This window comes from Solanum verrucosum, unplaced genomic scaffold (genome assembly GCF_900185275.1).
Source record: "Solanum verrucosum unplaced genomic scaffold, falcon-dt-bn FXZP01000085.1, whole genome shotgun sequence".
In the NCBI taxonomy this organism is placed as follows: Eukaryota; Viridiplantae; Streptophyta; class Magnoliopsida; order Solanales; family Solanaceae; genus Solanum; species Solanum verrucosum.
The window spans coordinates 1,974,541-1,993,606 of record NW_026019839.1 but is presented as its reverse complement, the minus strand read 5'-3'; the positions used below and the strand labels follow the sequence as shown (position 1 = coordinate 1,993,606).

General features: G+C 32.1%; 1 long non-coding RNA gene across 1 annotated transcript; it reads left to right on the top strand.

Moving 5' to 3' along the window:
• Positions 1–6,135: 6,135 nt before the first annotated feature.
• LOC125815509 (uncharacterized) lies at positions 6,136–18,630 on the top strand. The gene is made up of 3 exons (XR_007442174.1): positions 6,136–6,208; positions 6,894–6,985; positions 18,480–18,630. It is a non-coding gene; the product is annotated as an uncharacterized LOC125815509 (long non-coding RNA).
• Positions 18,631–19,066: the final 436 nt, after the last annotated feature.

The following is a 19,066-nucleotide window of genomic DNA, read 5'->3' as shown; positions in this document are numbered from 1 at the left end:
GATGTTAAGTTTTTGCTTGGTGAGAATGTGATGTTGAATGATGTAAATTTATAGGGTTTTAGGAATGAGGAATAGAGTAATAAAAATAGAGGATTCTAATAAGATAAGAAATGCATCTCATTCTCATTTTTGCTACAAATGGAGAACATTTTAAGGTCAATTGTACCTCTTTTGTTCTTATGCATTTAAATTATTAGCACTGAGTTTTATTCGCCAATATCAACTTGTAGATGCATGGAATCCATTATGCTATATACGAACTTATCATAATATGTATAGGAATATTAATATATACTTTGAGTGGTCATTTGTGTTGTTACCAGCCAAAGGAAGCAAATCAAGGTAGGGCACAGAATTGAAAGACTTTGAGTGCACCAATATTTAAAAAATGAATTAGTGTACTCACGGGTGGTTATTCTTGATTGTACCAACAACACAATGACACTCTTGTATACTCTTCATGGGTGCACTGTTAATTTCTCAAGATAGATATACATCTATACACACACAAAAAAAATCTGAAGTTAACGGATGCACGTGCACCCCATATATAGGGGTGGGTTTGCCTCTGCTTAAAAGGATCGGTTTGTAGCTGGGTAAGAAATCATGTATTTATTTTCATATATTAATATGACGTTTGGTAGATTCACAGGAAATAAGTTTTAAACTATAAAATTCATACAACGATTGGTTGATAATTTAGAAATTTGCATAACTATTACATGTATAAGTTATCAGAAAATTAAAGTAATGTATTATTTATACAAAATAGAAGGTGGAATAACGAATACATGTAAAATTAATATATATCCTTTCAGAACTAAATTTGCATAAAATAATACATAAATTTAATCATAATAAATTTATACATTACTAATACCAATACATAACTCTAACCAGCTACCGAACACGGTTTAATTAAACCTAGGGCTATCCAAAACGACCCCTTTATAAACCGTGGGCTATCTAATCTTTCTGTTAATGTGATGTATATCCACCTTTTCTAACATGGACGTGGGCCCTAAACTGATGACTTAGCCAATTTCAAATATATATATATAATAAGATAATTAGTTTATAACAAATTAAATATAGTCATATTTTTAGTACATAAAAATAAGAGTTAATATCTCAGATGGTCACTCAACTATGCACTCTTCTCTCAAAAAGTCACTCAACTTTTAATTTTCACTCAAAAGTCACTCAACTATGCACTTCTTTCTCAGAAAGTCACTCAACTTTGAATTTTAACTCAAAAGTCACTCAACTATTCACTTTTTCCTCAGAAAGTCACTCAATCTATTTAATTATTTTTTAATTAAAATTTGCTGATATTAATTGTTTATATAACAAATAATTTTAAAAAATAAAAGATATCATTTAAACCATTTAGTGATCCACCCACCTAATCCGACCCATTAAAAAATATAATATGACCCATTTTATTTTGCCTTTAATCCTAAATTTAAACACTCTGACAAGTCCAAGTAAAATTAAGGAATTTACTGATATTAAACGAGATCAATTTAAACTAATCAGCAACGTAACAGGCAAAAATCTATCATTTAAACTAATCCTTAATTAAATTTTGCTGATATTAAACTAATCCTAACGTAACAGGCAAAAATCTATCATTTAAACTAATCCTTAATTAAATTTTTTAATTAAAATTTGCTGATATTAATTGTTTAAATTTAGGATTAAAGGCAAAACAAAATGGGTCATATTATATTTTTTAATGGATCGGGTTAGGTGGGTGGATCACTAAATGGTTTAAATGATATTTTTTATTTTTTTAAATTTTGATTTGTTATATAAACAATTAATATCAACAAATTGTAATTAAAAAACAATTAAATAGATTGAGTGACTTTCTGAGGAAAGGGTGGATAGTTGAGTGACTTTTGAGTTAAAATTCAAAGTTGAGTGACTTTCTGAGAAATAAGTGCATAGTTGAGTGACTTTTGAGTGAAAATTGAAAGTTGAGTGACTTTCTGAGAGAAAAGTGCATAGTTGAGTGATCATATGAGGTATTAACTCTAAAAATAGTTAAGAGTCATAGTAAATATATACCGACTAAATATTATAAAGTTTGTCAAAAGTCATAAAAAGTATGCATCGACTTACAATATAACTTATTACTATATTAATTATATATTTATTATACATTATGATACACTTTAAAAGTTGAATATAGCTTAACTATACATGAAATATACTTTGACTATACATAAAGTATACATTGACGAATTCAATCTCGATCAACTCAGAATCACTCTAAACAGTCCCAAAATTAAGATATGAAATCCTCTCGCTGTTTTGAGTCTTTTAATATATAATTTGCTCGAAATAATCACATTTTCGGTACATCAATTTTCTATTTTTTATTTTTTTTTAAAAGGTTGAATTGGAGAACAACAACACGAAAAAGAATGAAGACGAAGAAGCAACCACATAGATTGGGTTTTGGGATAAAGCCTTATATTAGTTGTCTTAGCCATAACCATATAACACTTATAAGAAGATTGTTTAGTACTCCCTCCGTTTCTATCTAGTTGTCATCATTTTAGGTTTCACACTTTTTAAGAAACTAGATTTTTGAAGTCAAATTTTCAATAAATGGATATGAATTAATTTATTTTGATTAATTAATTTAACCAATGAACATGGATTACTTACTTAGTTTTTCTATGTTGATCAAATGTATACTTTCAAGACTAATAACTTTAAGGGGTAAAATAAGAAGAATAGTGTCATTTATGCATTGATTTTGTGAAATGACAAATATTTAAAAACATCTATTTTTAATAAGGACGATATATAAATAAAAACGCAGAGAGTACACGTTACTTATTTAAGTAAGAGACCCTTCGTGCTATATAAAGCTAAAAGGCCACTACCAAAACACACATACTATATGATCATTATCAAATTTATCTTGATTTAATCACAATCCATATATGATCTTGAGAGCCCAGTTGAACTTCTGGCTTTGACTATAATTACTAGGGTGTGGCAGAGGCGTATTCAGGATTTTGAGATGATGAGTGCAGTGTTATAAAAAGGTTGATCTATGATATAAATTTGATCAATTCGACATTTAGGTTTTTACTATTGAAAACTGTTAAAATTTTAAAATTATAGGTCTAAAATTAATATATATATATATATATATAAATACACACACACCAATTACCACTTAGAAAAGTGTTATCTAATTTTAGAAAGAAAAATAAAACAAGATAAATATAAAATTCAAATTTCTAACCTCTCTCAAAGAGGTGCACCCAGTCATAATCGTATTATGTGATACTTCAAGTGTGGGTTCACACATCTATATTTTAATATTTTTTAAAAATATAACACTACTATTTATGATCTGGGGAGGGGACCATGGGTTCACGTGAACCCGGTGACCCCCCTTATATACGCCTCTGGGGTGTGGCTGCCCCCATAACCATGACCATGATCATGGTGTCCCATGGATGCCATGGACGATGTGTGGGATGATTGTTGCATCCCACTACCATAGCTACCATCATTATGGACCATGGTAGCACTACTTGAAAAGTTGGTTGATTCGTGTGGCATACAAAATCGAACCGAAAATCGAGTCAAATTGAACAAAAAATCCGACTAGTGATTTAGTTTGACTTGGTTTGGTATTGGAAAAAAACCCGACTATATTTGGGTTGGTTTGGTTTTAACTAAAAGAAACCAATCTGAAACCAAACCAACCCGACATCATATATGTAATTTTAAAATTTTATTTTATACATAAAAATATTTACATTGATATAATTTTAAAATATTTCTTATACTATTTCATAGTTTTTATCTTTTAATATATTATTTCAAGTTTAAAACTTAGAATTCGGAATGGTCCAATAAAGATTATAGTTCATAGATGTTGATAATTATAATAAAATTTAAATCAAAATCAAATTAATACTAATGCAAAAAAAAAAAAAAATCAATTCAACACTAAGAATGACAATAATATTGAATATTTGTTCTTTAGTTTTACATTGATTTAGACAATTAAAGTACATAATCTAATTTTAATTTTCCTTAAATATTTAGTAATGTAACTAATACTTATTAAACTTATTTTAGCGTGATTTAGTACTTTTAAATTATGATCATTTTTATTATGACTTTGCAATATTTATTTTATATGATGATTTCATTATTATTTTTTTATTGAATATTTTAGTTTCATCACTCATCTCATATTTTGTGTTATTTTCTTAAGAAACACCTTAGATAATTGTATTTTGGTTGGACTAAAGAAATATTTGGAGCACAAATTAATTATATGTTTGTATGCAAACTTTACCGAAAAAATCCGAGGTTTATTAATTTGGTTTGATTTATAAATTTAAAAATTCGACACAATGGTTTGGTTTGGTATTTGAAAAACCTGAACCAACCCGAGGTTGAAAAACCCGAAAAAATTCTAATTTTATTAGTTTGGTTTAAAAATTTTACACAAATAATTTGGTTTGATATTTGAAAAACCCGGACCAACCAGGTCATGTACACCCCTACCCATGACTACCATAGTTGTCATGTCCATAATGTCCATCATGGTGTTGGGTGTGGCTACCATGGCCTATCATCATGTGATTGTTGTGAGTGGGCTGAGAAAATGGCATGGTTGAACAATAACCTATAGGCCTCATTATTTGGCCATGACTACTATCATAATCTATAGTTTTGCTCATGAGAGTATGATTGATGCGTGTTCAATCCAAGTTGATTTTGGAGATCAACCATTTTGAATATTATTGATCCTAGATGCTACACAACAATTAGCCAAAGATGTCAAGTTGAATTGTTTGGTGATAATGTGATCTTGACTAAGATATATTTATAGGGTTATATAATTATGGGCAGATCAAGACTAGAGGATTCTAATTATTAGATAAGAAAGGCATCTCATTCCATACCATAGAAAAAAGAAATTAAATGAGGTATAGTATATTATTTCACGGTTGTCATAACTTAGCTTAGGCATTGAAAAATACTCATAAGCTTTAATTTATTCCCCCAATTCAATTTGAATATTGATAAACCTCAGGAGTACATAGAAAATATAATCACATTGAGTTATACCTTTGAAGGAAATCACTACGGAAAATGCATAAGTACCCCCAGCCTATACCCAAAATTCCTGAGACACACCTAACTTTTATTAAGGTCCTATTATCCCCCCGAACTTATTTTATATATAATTTTCTACCCCTTTTCTGCCTACGTAGCACTATCCTTGAAAAAATTGTCAACATGCACTGGGCCCACAAGATAGTGCCACGTAGGCTGAAAAGGGTAGAAAATTATATATAAAATAAGTTCGGGGGTACTAGAATCTTAGTAAAGGTCAGGTGTGTCTCAGGGATTTTGGGCATAGACTGGGGGTACTTATGCATTTTCCCAAATCACTATGCAATACTTCAAAAATGATACAATTAATTAACGGTAATTATTTAATTATCGCTAAATATATTTTTCTTGACACTTTGTAAATATCGATAAAGCCTATAACAATATTAGATCTAATAACAATTAACTACTATTAGTAAAAAAATTACCACTATTTATTATTTAATTAATTAATATGCATATTTATTATAAGCACACTATGGGGGACCTTCCAATTATTTTTACATGTTACATTTATCTTTGAATTTGGAAAGGATTTCAAGCCCTTTTCAATTACCATGCACCATTTATCTTCCAAATAATAAAAAATCATTTCTTTCAAGAATCCAAGAAACAAAAGTACACTCTCACGTGATTTCTTAACAAAATTTTTTACTTCGTCACTGATTATATTCGTAAGAAAAACATGTATTATCACTCATTTAAAAATATATAGTATACATTCGATCGCAAATATTTAAAACACAATCATTTTTTTAAGGAGTAAAAGTAGGATCATAGTTTTCTTGCACCATACAAGTACTCTATGCGGTGAGTGTAGGCTATATAAAGCTTGATGTATTGCTAGTACTAAAATTTATTAAAAAATTAGTTTCTGAATTCACCTAAAAGTTGGGTTATTTTCTCCCTTTCAGAGTTTTTTTATTAAAGAAAGGAGAGAATAAAAAAAATGAATAATCCAACTTCTTCTCTTTTATTTTTCTTGTTAATCTTCACTTGTTTATGTGCAATAACAACAAAAGCAAATGTAGAAGATGCTAAGGTATAATTCAATTATTATTGAAGTTTTTATATAAAAAAATGATCTTTGAAACTTGTACTCCTTTCTTTCCCTTTTACATGTTGTTTAAACTCTATTTAAAAAATATTGATTAACTATAATAATTTATCAAAATTATTCTTATTTATCCTTCAATTTTAATTTATAACTAATTCTTACTTTTCCCACATTAATCTCTCTCAATATTTATTAGGTGTAAGTATAAAATTGAAAAAAAGAAATTCTTTTTACATTTTCTAAAATAATAAGAATTTTGCAGTAAATTATTTATCGTAAATGCTACAAGCAAAACAGAATGGAGGGTGTAATATCCTTTTGTGTACGTGAGTAATAGTTAGCTTCTTTTTTTTTAAAATGATTTTATACGATATTGTTCCACCCCTTTTCATGTTGAAGATGGCCAAAAGGGACAATTGATACATATGTATATAATAATTAGTGAGAAGTATTGGAAACACTTTTAAATTTGGTTATATATGTCACGTGGAAGATTGATGGTGTATCTAAGTTTAGTTACTCAGTAGATTGGTGTTTTAAGACCATCAATAGTTCGAAGATAATAAAGCTAATAATTTGCGCCAAATTCTGGAAAAAATTTCAATATTCTCTCTAGTAATTAATTACTATTAATTATTTATTCTTGATTGTATACTCTTTGGATCTACAGCTTTACATCGTCTACTTGGGACACAAGCCCCACGATAATCATGAACTTATCACAGATTCACATCATGATATTTTAGGTCAAACTATTGGAAGGTATGTATATTATGTTTTTCTGAATATCTACTAATAATTAAAATTTTAATATGACTAAATAATTTTCTCTCTACGATGCATAAAATTATTTTGTATAAATTATAGGAACCACATATTATAAGTACTAAATAACATCCTATCCCTTCTAGTATTCTATTTACCAAAAATCCCTTAAAAATTATGTTTGCGGGATACATAGCGTTGTGCACGGGATACATTAGGTTTGATACATTCCACATAGCGGGATATATAGCGTTGTGCACGGGATACATGCGGGATACATAGCATTGTACACGGGATACATAACGTTTGATACATTCCACATAGCGGGATACATAGTGTTGTGCACGGGATACATGCGAGATACATAGGTAAATAAGGGACTTTTGAAATAAATAGCGATAAATAGATATTAAGGTAAGTAAAGGAGTGTAAGTGAAATAATTTGTCCAATTATTTTTACAAATGTCAGGCCATTTATTGGAAAAGAAACTCTATTTTGGATGTCACTCTCATAATAATTCTTCAACCCAATTTATTTTACCCAACCAATAACATGTTTTTCACAATAAGTTCCCACCCAAGCAAAGTCAGAGAAAAAGTAAGTCATAGGGTGTGTTTGGCAGGAAGGTAAATGTTTTTCACATTTCTCAGGTTTGATTGGGTAAAATATTTTGGAAAATGTTTTCCAAATCAACTTATTTTCCTCAAATTCAAGGAAAATGACTTTCCTTAAAAAATTAAGGAAAACATTTTCCAAAATTTTTCTCCAACTTCAAATTACAATTTATTTTTTGAAAAATAATAATCTTAAAGCTTTAAAAATATATATATTTTCAACTTCAATTTTTAATTTTTTTACCCCACCCTCACCCATACCCCCTCCCCCAGCCAGACCCCTACCAACCCCCCCCCCCCAAAAAAAAAAGTTTATTTTAAAAAAATATTTCCAATTTCAAATTTTTATTTTCATCCCAACCCCCCATACTCCCCCAAATAAAATAAAATTAAATTAAAGTTTGTTTCTAAAATATATTTTCTAATTCAAATTCTTATTTTTCATCCAACCCCACCCCCCGGCCAGCTTCCTACCAGCCCACCCCCTACCCCCAAAAAAATATTTAAAGTTTGTTTTTAAAAAATATTTCTAATTTCAATTTTTTATTTTTTCACCCCAACTCGCGACCCCCCCCCCCCCCCCATCAGCCAAAAAAATATTTAAGTTTATTTTTAAAAAATATTTTCAATTTCAAATTTTTATTTTTCCACCGCACCCGTACTCGTGACCCCCCCCCCCCCCTCTATTAGCTCCTCACACCCTCCAAAAAAATTTAAGTTTGTTTTTAAAAAATATTTTCAATCTCAAAATTTTGTTTTTTCACACCCCCCTACCCGTGACCCCCCCCCTCCAAAAAAAATTAAGTTTGTTTTTAAAAAATATTTTCAATCTCAAATTTTTATTTTTTCACCCCAACCCCTTCCCGTGACCCTCCCCCCCCCCCCTACCCCCTCCAAAAAAAAAATTAAGTTTGTTTTTAAAAATATTTTCAATTTCAAATTTTTATTTTGTTACTCCATCTCACCCCTACCCCCCTCACCTGCCCCCCCAGCCCACCCCCCTCCAAAAAAATTTAAGTTTATTTGTTTTTAAAAAATCAGTTTCAATTCAAAATTTATTTTCTACTCTCTAGTAAATATAAAAGATATTTTCTCAAAAATATTTTTCATTCATAAATCAAACACACAAAAATATTTTCTACTCTCCAACCAAACATGAGAAAATAAGTCCAAAATCTATTTGTTTTCTAGGAAAACATTTTTCATGGTGTAAAGATATTGTCAAAGAGTATTTCAACAATTAGATTGTGTGTAAGATAATAGTCAAGTATTGTAGGTAATGTGTAATAGTCAAATATTGTAGGTATGGTAGGCAGAGGCGTATCCAGGATTTTGAAATGATGGGTGCACAGTGCACTATTGTGAAAAGGTGAATCTAATTGGTTTGACACTTAGTTTTGTATCGTTGAAAACAATTAAAAATTTAAATCTATAGGTCCAAAATTGAAATGATTAATTAATTATAACGCCAAAAATGCTACCAATAACCACTTAGAGAGGTGCTACCTAATTTTAAAAAGAAAAATAATACAAGATAGATATAAAATTCAAATTTCTAATGTCATTGAGAGGTGCACCCAATCATCATTCTATTATATGATACTTCGATTGTGGGTTCACACATCTATATTTAACAAAAAAATTAAAAATATAACGCTACTATATATGATTTCAGGAGGGGAGCATAGGTTCACGTGAACCTGGTGACCCCCTCTTGCATATGCCTCTGATGGTAGGTAATCTATCAAGGATATGCTCTTGACCTTTTGTGTCTAGCTTTGTGTATATATTCTAGGTGTAATCTATCATTTCAAGTATGAAGTGAAATACGCTTGCATCATTTATCATGGTATCAGAGCCTCTGCTGTTTTTGTAGAGTCTCAAGTTGCCTCTCCAGTAACTATCCCGATAAGATCTTTCGGTGACTATTCTGACATCTTCTTTTATTAGGAGCCACTTTGGCAGATTTTTCCTGCCATCTCAAACTTTCATTCCAAGTTGTGAGGGTCAATCATTCATTCTACCCTTACCCATCACGTCTCCTATAATCTTCGATAATCGAAATAGTTTTCCAGTAAAAACAGTCACTTCATAGGTTGTTTTTGTCTTCTTCTTTTTTCAGAAAATTTCTGGTTCAGTTCCAATCTAAAAAAGGACTAAACCAGATCTCGAGTCATTCTCTCCAGTCATTCTTCTGTTTCATCCTTCTTATTCCGGTAAATTTCTGGTTCAGTTCTGATCAGAAAAGGTCTCAACCAGATCTCAGTCATAAATAGGAATTGTGTTCTTCTCTTTTTCTGTTTTGCATTCTTTTCACCAATGACTTTTTTTTGTATTTCATCTAGTTGTTGAAGCCATAATGTCAGAGAAAGGTGAATCTTTAATTGAAGTCTCCGAAAAAATTGAATCTTCAGGTGATATCAAATCAATGTTTTCCTCTATTTCAAGTTCTCTTGTTATTACTACTGCGAAGTTGGAAGGTAGTAATAATTACACACCGTGGTCTTCATCTGTTGAGATGTTGTTTATGGGACAAAGATATGAGGATCATTTAGTTAAAAATACTAGTGATATTGTTGCTAGTGAAAGGACTAAGTGGACTCGAATTGATGCTCAATTATGCAATATTTTATGGAACTATTTGGAACCTAAATTACTCAACTTATTTCAATCTTGTAAAACTTGCTATAAAGTTTGAACTAAAGTTAAGACTTTGTATACGAATGATATACAAGGTTGTCTCAGACTTAGTCCAACTTCAGCAGAATAATCAAGATATGGCAAGTTATTTAGAACAAATAGATACCTTGAAAGATTAATTTGATTCTCTCATGTCACTCTCTGAAAGTGTCACCACACAGGAGCAACAAAGAGATAAGTTATTTATGGTTTTAGCACTGAAAGGACTTAGATCTAATCTGACACCAGTAAAAGATCAAATCTTGGCAAGTTCCTCAGTTCCTTCCTTAATCGATGTTTCAGCTCGATTATTGTGTATTGGTTCAGAAACAATTGAGATCAATAACGTTGAGACATCTGTATTAGCTATGAAAATGAAAATCCACAAGAACTAAATGTCCATCAAAGGGGGAACAACAGGAACTCTAGACCCTATTGCAACAAGCCAGGCCATACTCGACAATCTTGTTGGAAATTGTATGATCGACCACTGCATACTAACAATCGGAGTACCGCTCACATGGTTCAAACCCATAAAGACATAGATGGTCAACTGGACAATTCCATTACTTTGTTTGAAGCAGATTATAGTGACTACTTGCAGTATCAAGCAGCTATACGACAATCACCTTTACCTGAAACCTCACAAAATGGTAATTCATTTGCTTGTCAAACCAGTTCTTCACTCACTTTCCCATGGATGTTAGATTCTGGTGCATCTGACCATATCTCTGGTAATCAAAATCTTTTTTTCAAATATCATTCATTCCACAACCTTATCTGTAGTTACCCTTGCTAATGGATCAAGAACTGTAGTTAATGAAATAGGGGACGTGCAATTTCTTCCCTCTATTTTCTTAAACTCAATTTTATTTGCTCCTGAATGTCCATTTAATTTGATTTCTGTTAGAAAATTAATGAAACACCTCAATTGCGGTGTCACTTTTTTGGCTGACTTTGTTGTTGTACAGGACCGATAAATGGGGAAGACGATTGGAACATGATATAAGTCACAGAGACTGTATTAAATGTCAAAATCACCACCACCAATTGCCTTCACTTCTACCACCTCATCAGACCTTCTCCACAACCGTCATGATCACTCGAGTCTTGCAAAGCTTCAAAAAATAATTCCTAGTCTTTCCAGTTTGTCTTCTTTTGAATGTGAGTCTTGTCAACTTAGGAAACATAGTCGCATTTCGTTTCCCAAAAGAGTCAATAACAGGGCTGCATATATGTTTGATAATGTTCACTCAGATGTATAAGGCCATTGTCGTGTTGTTTCAAGTTTAGGATTTCAGTATTTTGTTACATTTATTGATGATTTTTTCTGTTGCACATAGGTGTTTTTAATGAAAAATTGTTCTGAAGTATTCTCTATCTTTCAAATATTTTGTGTTGAGATAAGAAATCAATTTGGTGTTTCAATAAAGGTATTACGCAGTGATAATACCAAAGAGTACTTATCATCTCCTTTTGCCAGTTTCATGTCGTCTCAGTGAATCACTCACCAGACTTTTTATGCATATACTTCTCAACAAAATGGGATCGCCGAACGTAAAAATAGGCATCTCATTGAAACTGCTCGTACTTTACTTATACCATGTTCCTTTTCCTTTTTTAGGGGATAACGTTCTCACTGCTTGCTATTTGATAAATATAATGTCCTCCACTGTGTTGCAACATCAAAGTCCTCACTCAATTCTCTTTCCAGGTCAAAATCCTTATCGTCTACCTTTGAGTGTTTGGATGTACTTGCTTTGTCCATGATCTAAGTACTAGAAATGACAAACTCCAACCAAAATCAATTAAGTGTGTATTTCTAGGATACTCTCGTCACCAGAAAGGTTGCAAGTGTTATGATCCAAAAAAAAAATTATCACTGCAGATATAACATTTTTTGAAACATCTCCCTATTTTACACCAAGCACTACAAGCAAAAATTTAATTCCTCGAATTCTATCAGTACCTATAGTTCCTCTACCACAAGTCAGTCTTCCAAACAATCATCAAACCATTTATCCTCCTCTTCAAGTATACACCCGACGTGCCTGTCCTCTTAGTGATAATAATGATAATACTACTCCTAGTACATATACATTAGTAGCTCCTGATGACTCATATTTTGCTCATTCGTCACCTGCTCTAGTCATGCCTTATCAGATGCAACAACCCCACCAATTGTCATGCGCAAAAGTATACGTACTACTCGAAATCAACAATCGAGATATAACTGCTTAAGTTATCATCGATTGTCCCATTATATTATACCTTTGTATCTACCATATCTACTGTACCTATACCAAAGACTGTTAGTGAAGCATTGGTACATCCAGGGTGGAGAAATGTTATGATCGAATAAATGAATGATTTATAGACAAATTAAACTTGGGAATTGGTCTAGTTACCGAAGGGGAAATCTACTATTGGAAGTCGATGGATTTATACCGTAAATGTGGGTTCGAATGGAACAATTGATCGGCTGAAAGCTCGCCTTGTTGCCAAAGGGTACATACAAATTTATGGTTTTGACTATGGTGACACATTCTCTCCAGTTGCCAAAATTGCATTTGTTCGACTGTTTATTTCCTTGGCAGCAATACATCATTGGTCGTTTCATCAAAGAGATATTAAGAATGTCTTTTTGCATGGTGAACTTGCTAAGGAAGTTTATATGGAGCAACCTCCTGAATTTGTTACTCAGGGGGAGTCGAACTTAGTATGCCGTCTCAAATGTTCTTTATATGGCCTCAAGCAATCTCCGAGAGCATGGTTTGGCAGATTTAGCTCTGTTGTCCAACAATTTGGGATGTCCTAAAGTAAAGCAGATCATTTTGTTTTCTATCGACATAATGGCCCAGAAAAGAGGCATTTGTTCAGTCACTTTCAAACCAAAGATTTGGGGAAATTAAAGTATATTTTAGGAATTGAGGTAGCACAATTCAAGACAAGTATTGCTATCTCACAAAGAAAATACGCTTTGGTCATATTAGAGGAGACATGCATGTTAAATTGCAAACCTATTGACACTCTTATGAATCCAAATATCAAACTTGTTCCTGGAGAGGGGGAGCCATTGGAAGATCTTGATAGATATCGAAGACTGGTTGGTAAATTGAATTATCTAACTATTACACGCCTAGATATATATTTCATTTGCAGTAAGTGTGGTTAGTCAGTTTCTCCAAGCTCCATGTAAAGATCATTGAGATGCAGTAATTTGCATCCTCAGATACATCAAAAGAGCTCCAGGACAAGGATTGTTATATGAAGACAAAGGTCACACTGACATCATTGGATATTCTGATGTGGATTGGGTAGGTTCTCCAACAGATAAACGCTCTACATCCGGGTATTGTGTCATGATTGGAGATAATTTAATCTCTTGGAAAAGTAAAAAGCAAGATGTCGTTGCAAGATCTAGTGTTGAAACAGAATATCAAGCTATGGATCTTACTACATGCAAGCTTATTTGGTTGAACAACTTCTTCAAGAGTCGAAATATGTTGAATTCAAACCGATGAAGCTTATTTATGACAATTAGGCTACCCTTCATATTGCCTCAAATCCGATTTTTCATGAAAGAACGAAACATAGAGAGGTGGATTGTCATTTCATTAGGCAAAAGATTGAGTCCGGATGCATTGCCACCAGCTTTGTTTGTTCAAATGACCAATTGGCAGATATTCTTACCAAGTCCCTTAGAGGAACTCGGGTTGAATACATTTGAAACAAGCTTAGAGCATATGACATGTACGCTCCAGCTTGAGGGGGAGTGTTAAGATATTGTATTTCAACTATTAGATTGTGTGTAAGATAATAGTCAAGTATTGTAGGTAATGTGTAATAGTCAAATATTGTAGGTATGGTAGGTAACCTATCAAGGATATGCTCTTGACCTTTTGTGTCTAGCTTTGTGTTTATATTCTAGGTGTAATCTATAATTTTGAGTATGAAGTGAAATACACTTGCATCATTTATCACATGGAAAATATTTTCCTCCATACCAAACACACCCATAATTTAAATCAAAGTCAAACCCCAAGCCACAAACAGTCTCATAACGACCTCCCCCTCTTTGAATGACCTTAGAACGCTCATAATCTATCAAAAACATGTTTTATACGTGGAATATGAGTCTATTGATACCCATAAGCTTATCCAAAATTTTTGTGTTAATTTCACGCAAAAGCCAATCCTCGAAATTCGACAACAAGACTAAATTTTTCTTTCAAAATCATTTTACACATGTAACATAAGGAACTTAAATATAAAATTTCAATCAAAATAGATATCAAATCAAACCTCAATCCTTCAAAAATTGATTACAGAATCTTGTGGTTGAAAACCATCGAATTTTGAATTCCCAAACACTAATTTAAGTCTAAAGTCCAAGATAAAATGATGGGGAAATAACCAATCAGGTATTAGGAACTCACCCTCGCATTAGTCGTATAGATGGAATTAAAAAAACTATCTTTTGTGCAAGTTCGCTCCAAATGTGCAATCAAGCTCGCACCATTTGATAGCAAATTAAGCCAAGTTCAAAATTTGGTTTCAAGACCTGAAACCCATCTAAACTCTTAAAACATAAATCAATAGTAAAAATCGATGATAAAACACATTTTAGACCTATTAAAATTATTGAATTACCAATCAAAGTTCATCTTGACCGAATATTGATTATGGTCAATTCCAAACTTATCAAATTCAAGATTTCCAACCAAGGGTCCTTTTGATAGCAAATTAAGCCAAGTTCAAAATTTGATTTCAACACCTGAAACTCATCTAGGATTCCCCGAACATAAACCAATAGTGAAAATTCATCATAAAACATATGTTGGACCTGTTGAAATTATTGAATTTACCAATCATAGATAGTCTTGATTGAATATTAATCGTGGTCAACTTCAAACTTAAGAAATTCAAAATTTTAAACTAAGGGTCCAAATCACTCTAGAGTGTCTCGGGATCCTTACAAATCTTCTAAGTAAGTCGAAAACCACCCTCTGGATTTAGTAGTCATCAAACCCTCAAACACCCTTTTTAGCCCCATATATTGACTTTAGTCAACCCTCTTAAGTTTTAAATTTTCAAAAGTCACAATTTTTCCCAAAACATAAATGTCCACCTTGAACGTTCCACTCATCTCTACATCATTCCAAAGCTATGGAGAGGGTCAAATGGGGGGAAAAGAAGAGTAAATCAAAAAAATGACCTTGAGGATCGTGACATCATCTAGTGTTATAGTATGTGTTCATCCTCATATGTAAGGATATAGAACATACATGAAAGGTCAAATAGCTTGGGATATATATTACGCATGTCTAATTCATGAGTCAATCAAGTGGTCTCTTCCGCCAGATGATGCTTCTACTAAACCTTTACAACTATTTCCTTGGACCTCAACTTGCAAATCTCCCTAACTAAAATAGTTTTATATATTGACTCCTCTTCAATGGCCAAAATTTAATTCAATTGTACCGCATCTCTTTGAATCATTTGATCGATATTTCTTCAAAATACACATATAAAACAGAGGGTGAATATCTAAAAGACCTGGAGGTAACAATAACACATAATCCACTTAACCAATATGCTTTAAGATCTGAAATAGACCAATAAACCTAGGGTTGAGCTTGACTTCTTATTCTTGAATCTCATGACGTCCTTCATGGGTGATACCTTAAGCAATATCACCTCTCCAACCATGTACTCTAAGTCCAAAACATTCCGATTAGCATAACTTATTTGTTTGTTCTAAGTTGTAAGAAATCTGTCATGAATCAACTTCACCTTATCTATGGAATTTCTCAACATATTTTTGCCCGAACCCCTAACTTCCAATACATTAAAAAAACTCGTTGGAATTCTACATCTCCTACTATAAAAAAAACTTTAAATGATTACATATGAATGCTAGAATAGAAGTTCTTATTATAAGTTGGCTAAAGAAAAGAATTTGTCCCAATATGAACTTCAAGATCAATAACACATGTTTGTAACATATCCTCAAGGACCTGAATAGTCCTTTTTTACTGCCCATTAATCTGCGAATGATATGTTGTACTGAGCTCAACTCATGTACCCAATTCCTTCTGCATCGAACTCTAAAAGTGAGATGTGAACAAAATACCTCTATCTCATATGATGAAAATAGACACCCCATGCAAAAAAACTATCTCCTACATGTAAATCTCAGCTAATCTCTCTGAATTGTACATAATATGAACTGGCAAGAAATGAACAAACTAATTAGTCAGTCTATCCACAATGACCAAAGTAGTAAAGTTTCCTCAAATTATGTGGTAAGCCTATCACAAAATCCATATCTACCCTCTCCTACTTCCCCTTTGTTATCGACATCCCTTAAATTACCACACCTTGTATTTGGTGCTCATACTTGTTGACAATTCAAGCACTTAGACATATACTTCACAATATCTCTCTCCATCCTACACCACTAATAGTGTTGCTTTAGGTCACGATACATCTTCATATCAATCTACTCAAGTCACCCACTCTAGGAACACAAACATGATTCTTGATCCTCAAAACACCTTCAAGATGCAGTATTGCCTCTCTAGCTTCACCCTTCAACACTTTATCTCGAATTAACTACAACTTCTCATCCTCAAACTACTAAGCGCTAATCTGCTCAAAAAGTATAAACAACACTCCATACAAGAAATAACTCTCTTGACTCAAAAATCAAGTCTCATAAATCGGTTATCTAAGGATTGAATGTCAAAAGAAAAAAGATGATCCTCAACCAATAATAAGGTGCGTCTACCCATACTCATTGCCTTCCTACTCTAGGCATATGGAATTACATTGGTGTTGCTTGAATGGTAAAGAAGCATCATATCATAGTCCTTAAATAATTCCAACCACCTATGTTTCCTCAAATTGAGATCATTTTGATCAAAGATGTATTGTAGGCTATGATGATCTTGAAGATCTCACAATAAACTCAACTAAGGTAATGCCTCCAAATATTCAAAGCAAATACTACCACTTTATAACTCAAAATTATGAGTAAGGTAGTTATTCTTGTGAACCATTACCTTGCTAAAAGAGTAGAACCTTCCTTTGATACATCAATATACACCCAAGGACAATCTCGAAAGCATCACAATACACAGTTAAATCCTTACCCCTTACTAATAAATTTAAAGCTAGAGCTGAAGTCAATAGAGATTTAAGCTTTTGAAAGCTCACTTCACACTTCTCGGACCACTTGAAAACCACATTTTCCTGAGTTAACTTGTTTAATTAAAGAAGATATAATAGAAAAACCCTTTCAAAAACAGCCAATAATAGCCCGCCAACCCAACAAAGTGTCAAATATTGGTAGGTGAAGTGGGCCTAACCGTCCGTAATAGCCTGCAAATTTTTCAACCAAGTCACAAACCACCCTTTGGAATTAGCGGAGTTGTAATCAAAACCCAAAAGTTTCCTCTTTTAACTCCAAAACACATCTGATTACGTCAAATGTTGTGTCAGTTATCTCTTCAAGTCATGAATATCATTCCAAAGCTACGAAAAGGATCAATTAGGGGGAAATGAAGCAAAAATCACAAGACGTCGTTGAGGGTCGCTACACATAGAAATATCTACTTATAAGTGATATGATTGTGAAACTAAAAATGTTTATAATCTTGCATAAAATATATACTCATGTATTCTTCTCATGTAGTAAGAAAGAAGCCAAAAAACAAATGGTGTATAGCTATAGACATGGCTTTTCTGGATTTGCTGCTAAGCTCACTAATCATCAAGCCAAACAAATCGGAGGTATTTTTTAATTTTGGTTAAAAAATATTTCATTATCATTTCTTTGTACCTTATATACAAGCACAATAAAATAAAAAAATTATAATGACATATAACTTTCTCAAAAAAAAAAAAGATTCTCATAATTGGTATATGTTTTTTTAATCGCGTTACAGAATTATCTGATGTGGTTCGAGTTATACAAAATCCTGTTTATAAAACACGTACATCAAGGAGTTGGGATTTTTTAGGTCTTTCTAAAAATGATCCCAATAATCTTCTCACCAAAACAAATCAGGGTGATGGATCAATCATTGGCATTTTGGATTCAGGTTTAATTTTCTCCTTATTATATATAAACTAGTACTTCTCATATGATGTCTGAATTTGAATACACATATTAATACTGAGATGATTATAGGTATATGGGGAGACTCGGAAGCGTTTAACGATAAAGGACTAGGTCCAATTCCAAGTCGATGGAAAGGTAGTTGCAAATCTGAAGGAAATTTCAATGCCACAAAACATTGTAATAGAAAAATCATTGGTGCTCGTTGGTACATAAAAGGATTAATTGATGGAAGAAAGAGGACTAAATCAAACAATGGTCGAAAAAATATATAATTTATCACCATTAGATGATGTTGGACATGGTACACATGTTGCTTATACAGCTGCTGGTTCTTATGTTAATAATTTGGAATATTATGGTCTTAATATGGGGACAGTACGAGGAGGAGCACCAAATGCACGTATAGCTATGTATAAGGTATGTATATTTTTCAAGTGTTACTCATTTACAAGTTTAAATTGTTAAAAATAGAACGTGTTAAATTTTACTTTAGTTATTGTAATAAATTTTTAATATAATAAATCTAGAATTTGTACTAGTTTGTTTTAGTTGTTGAGAAATTTTGTGCTCAAATTGGTTATTTAAAGCTCTTATATACTTAATTAAAATATTGAGATACATTTAAGTAACCGTCTCATTTTAAAAAAACCAACAGT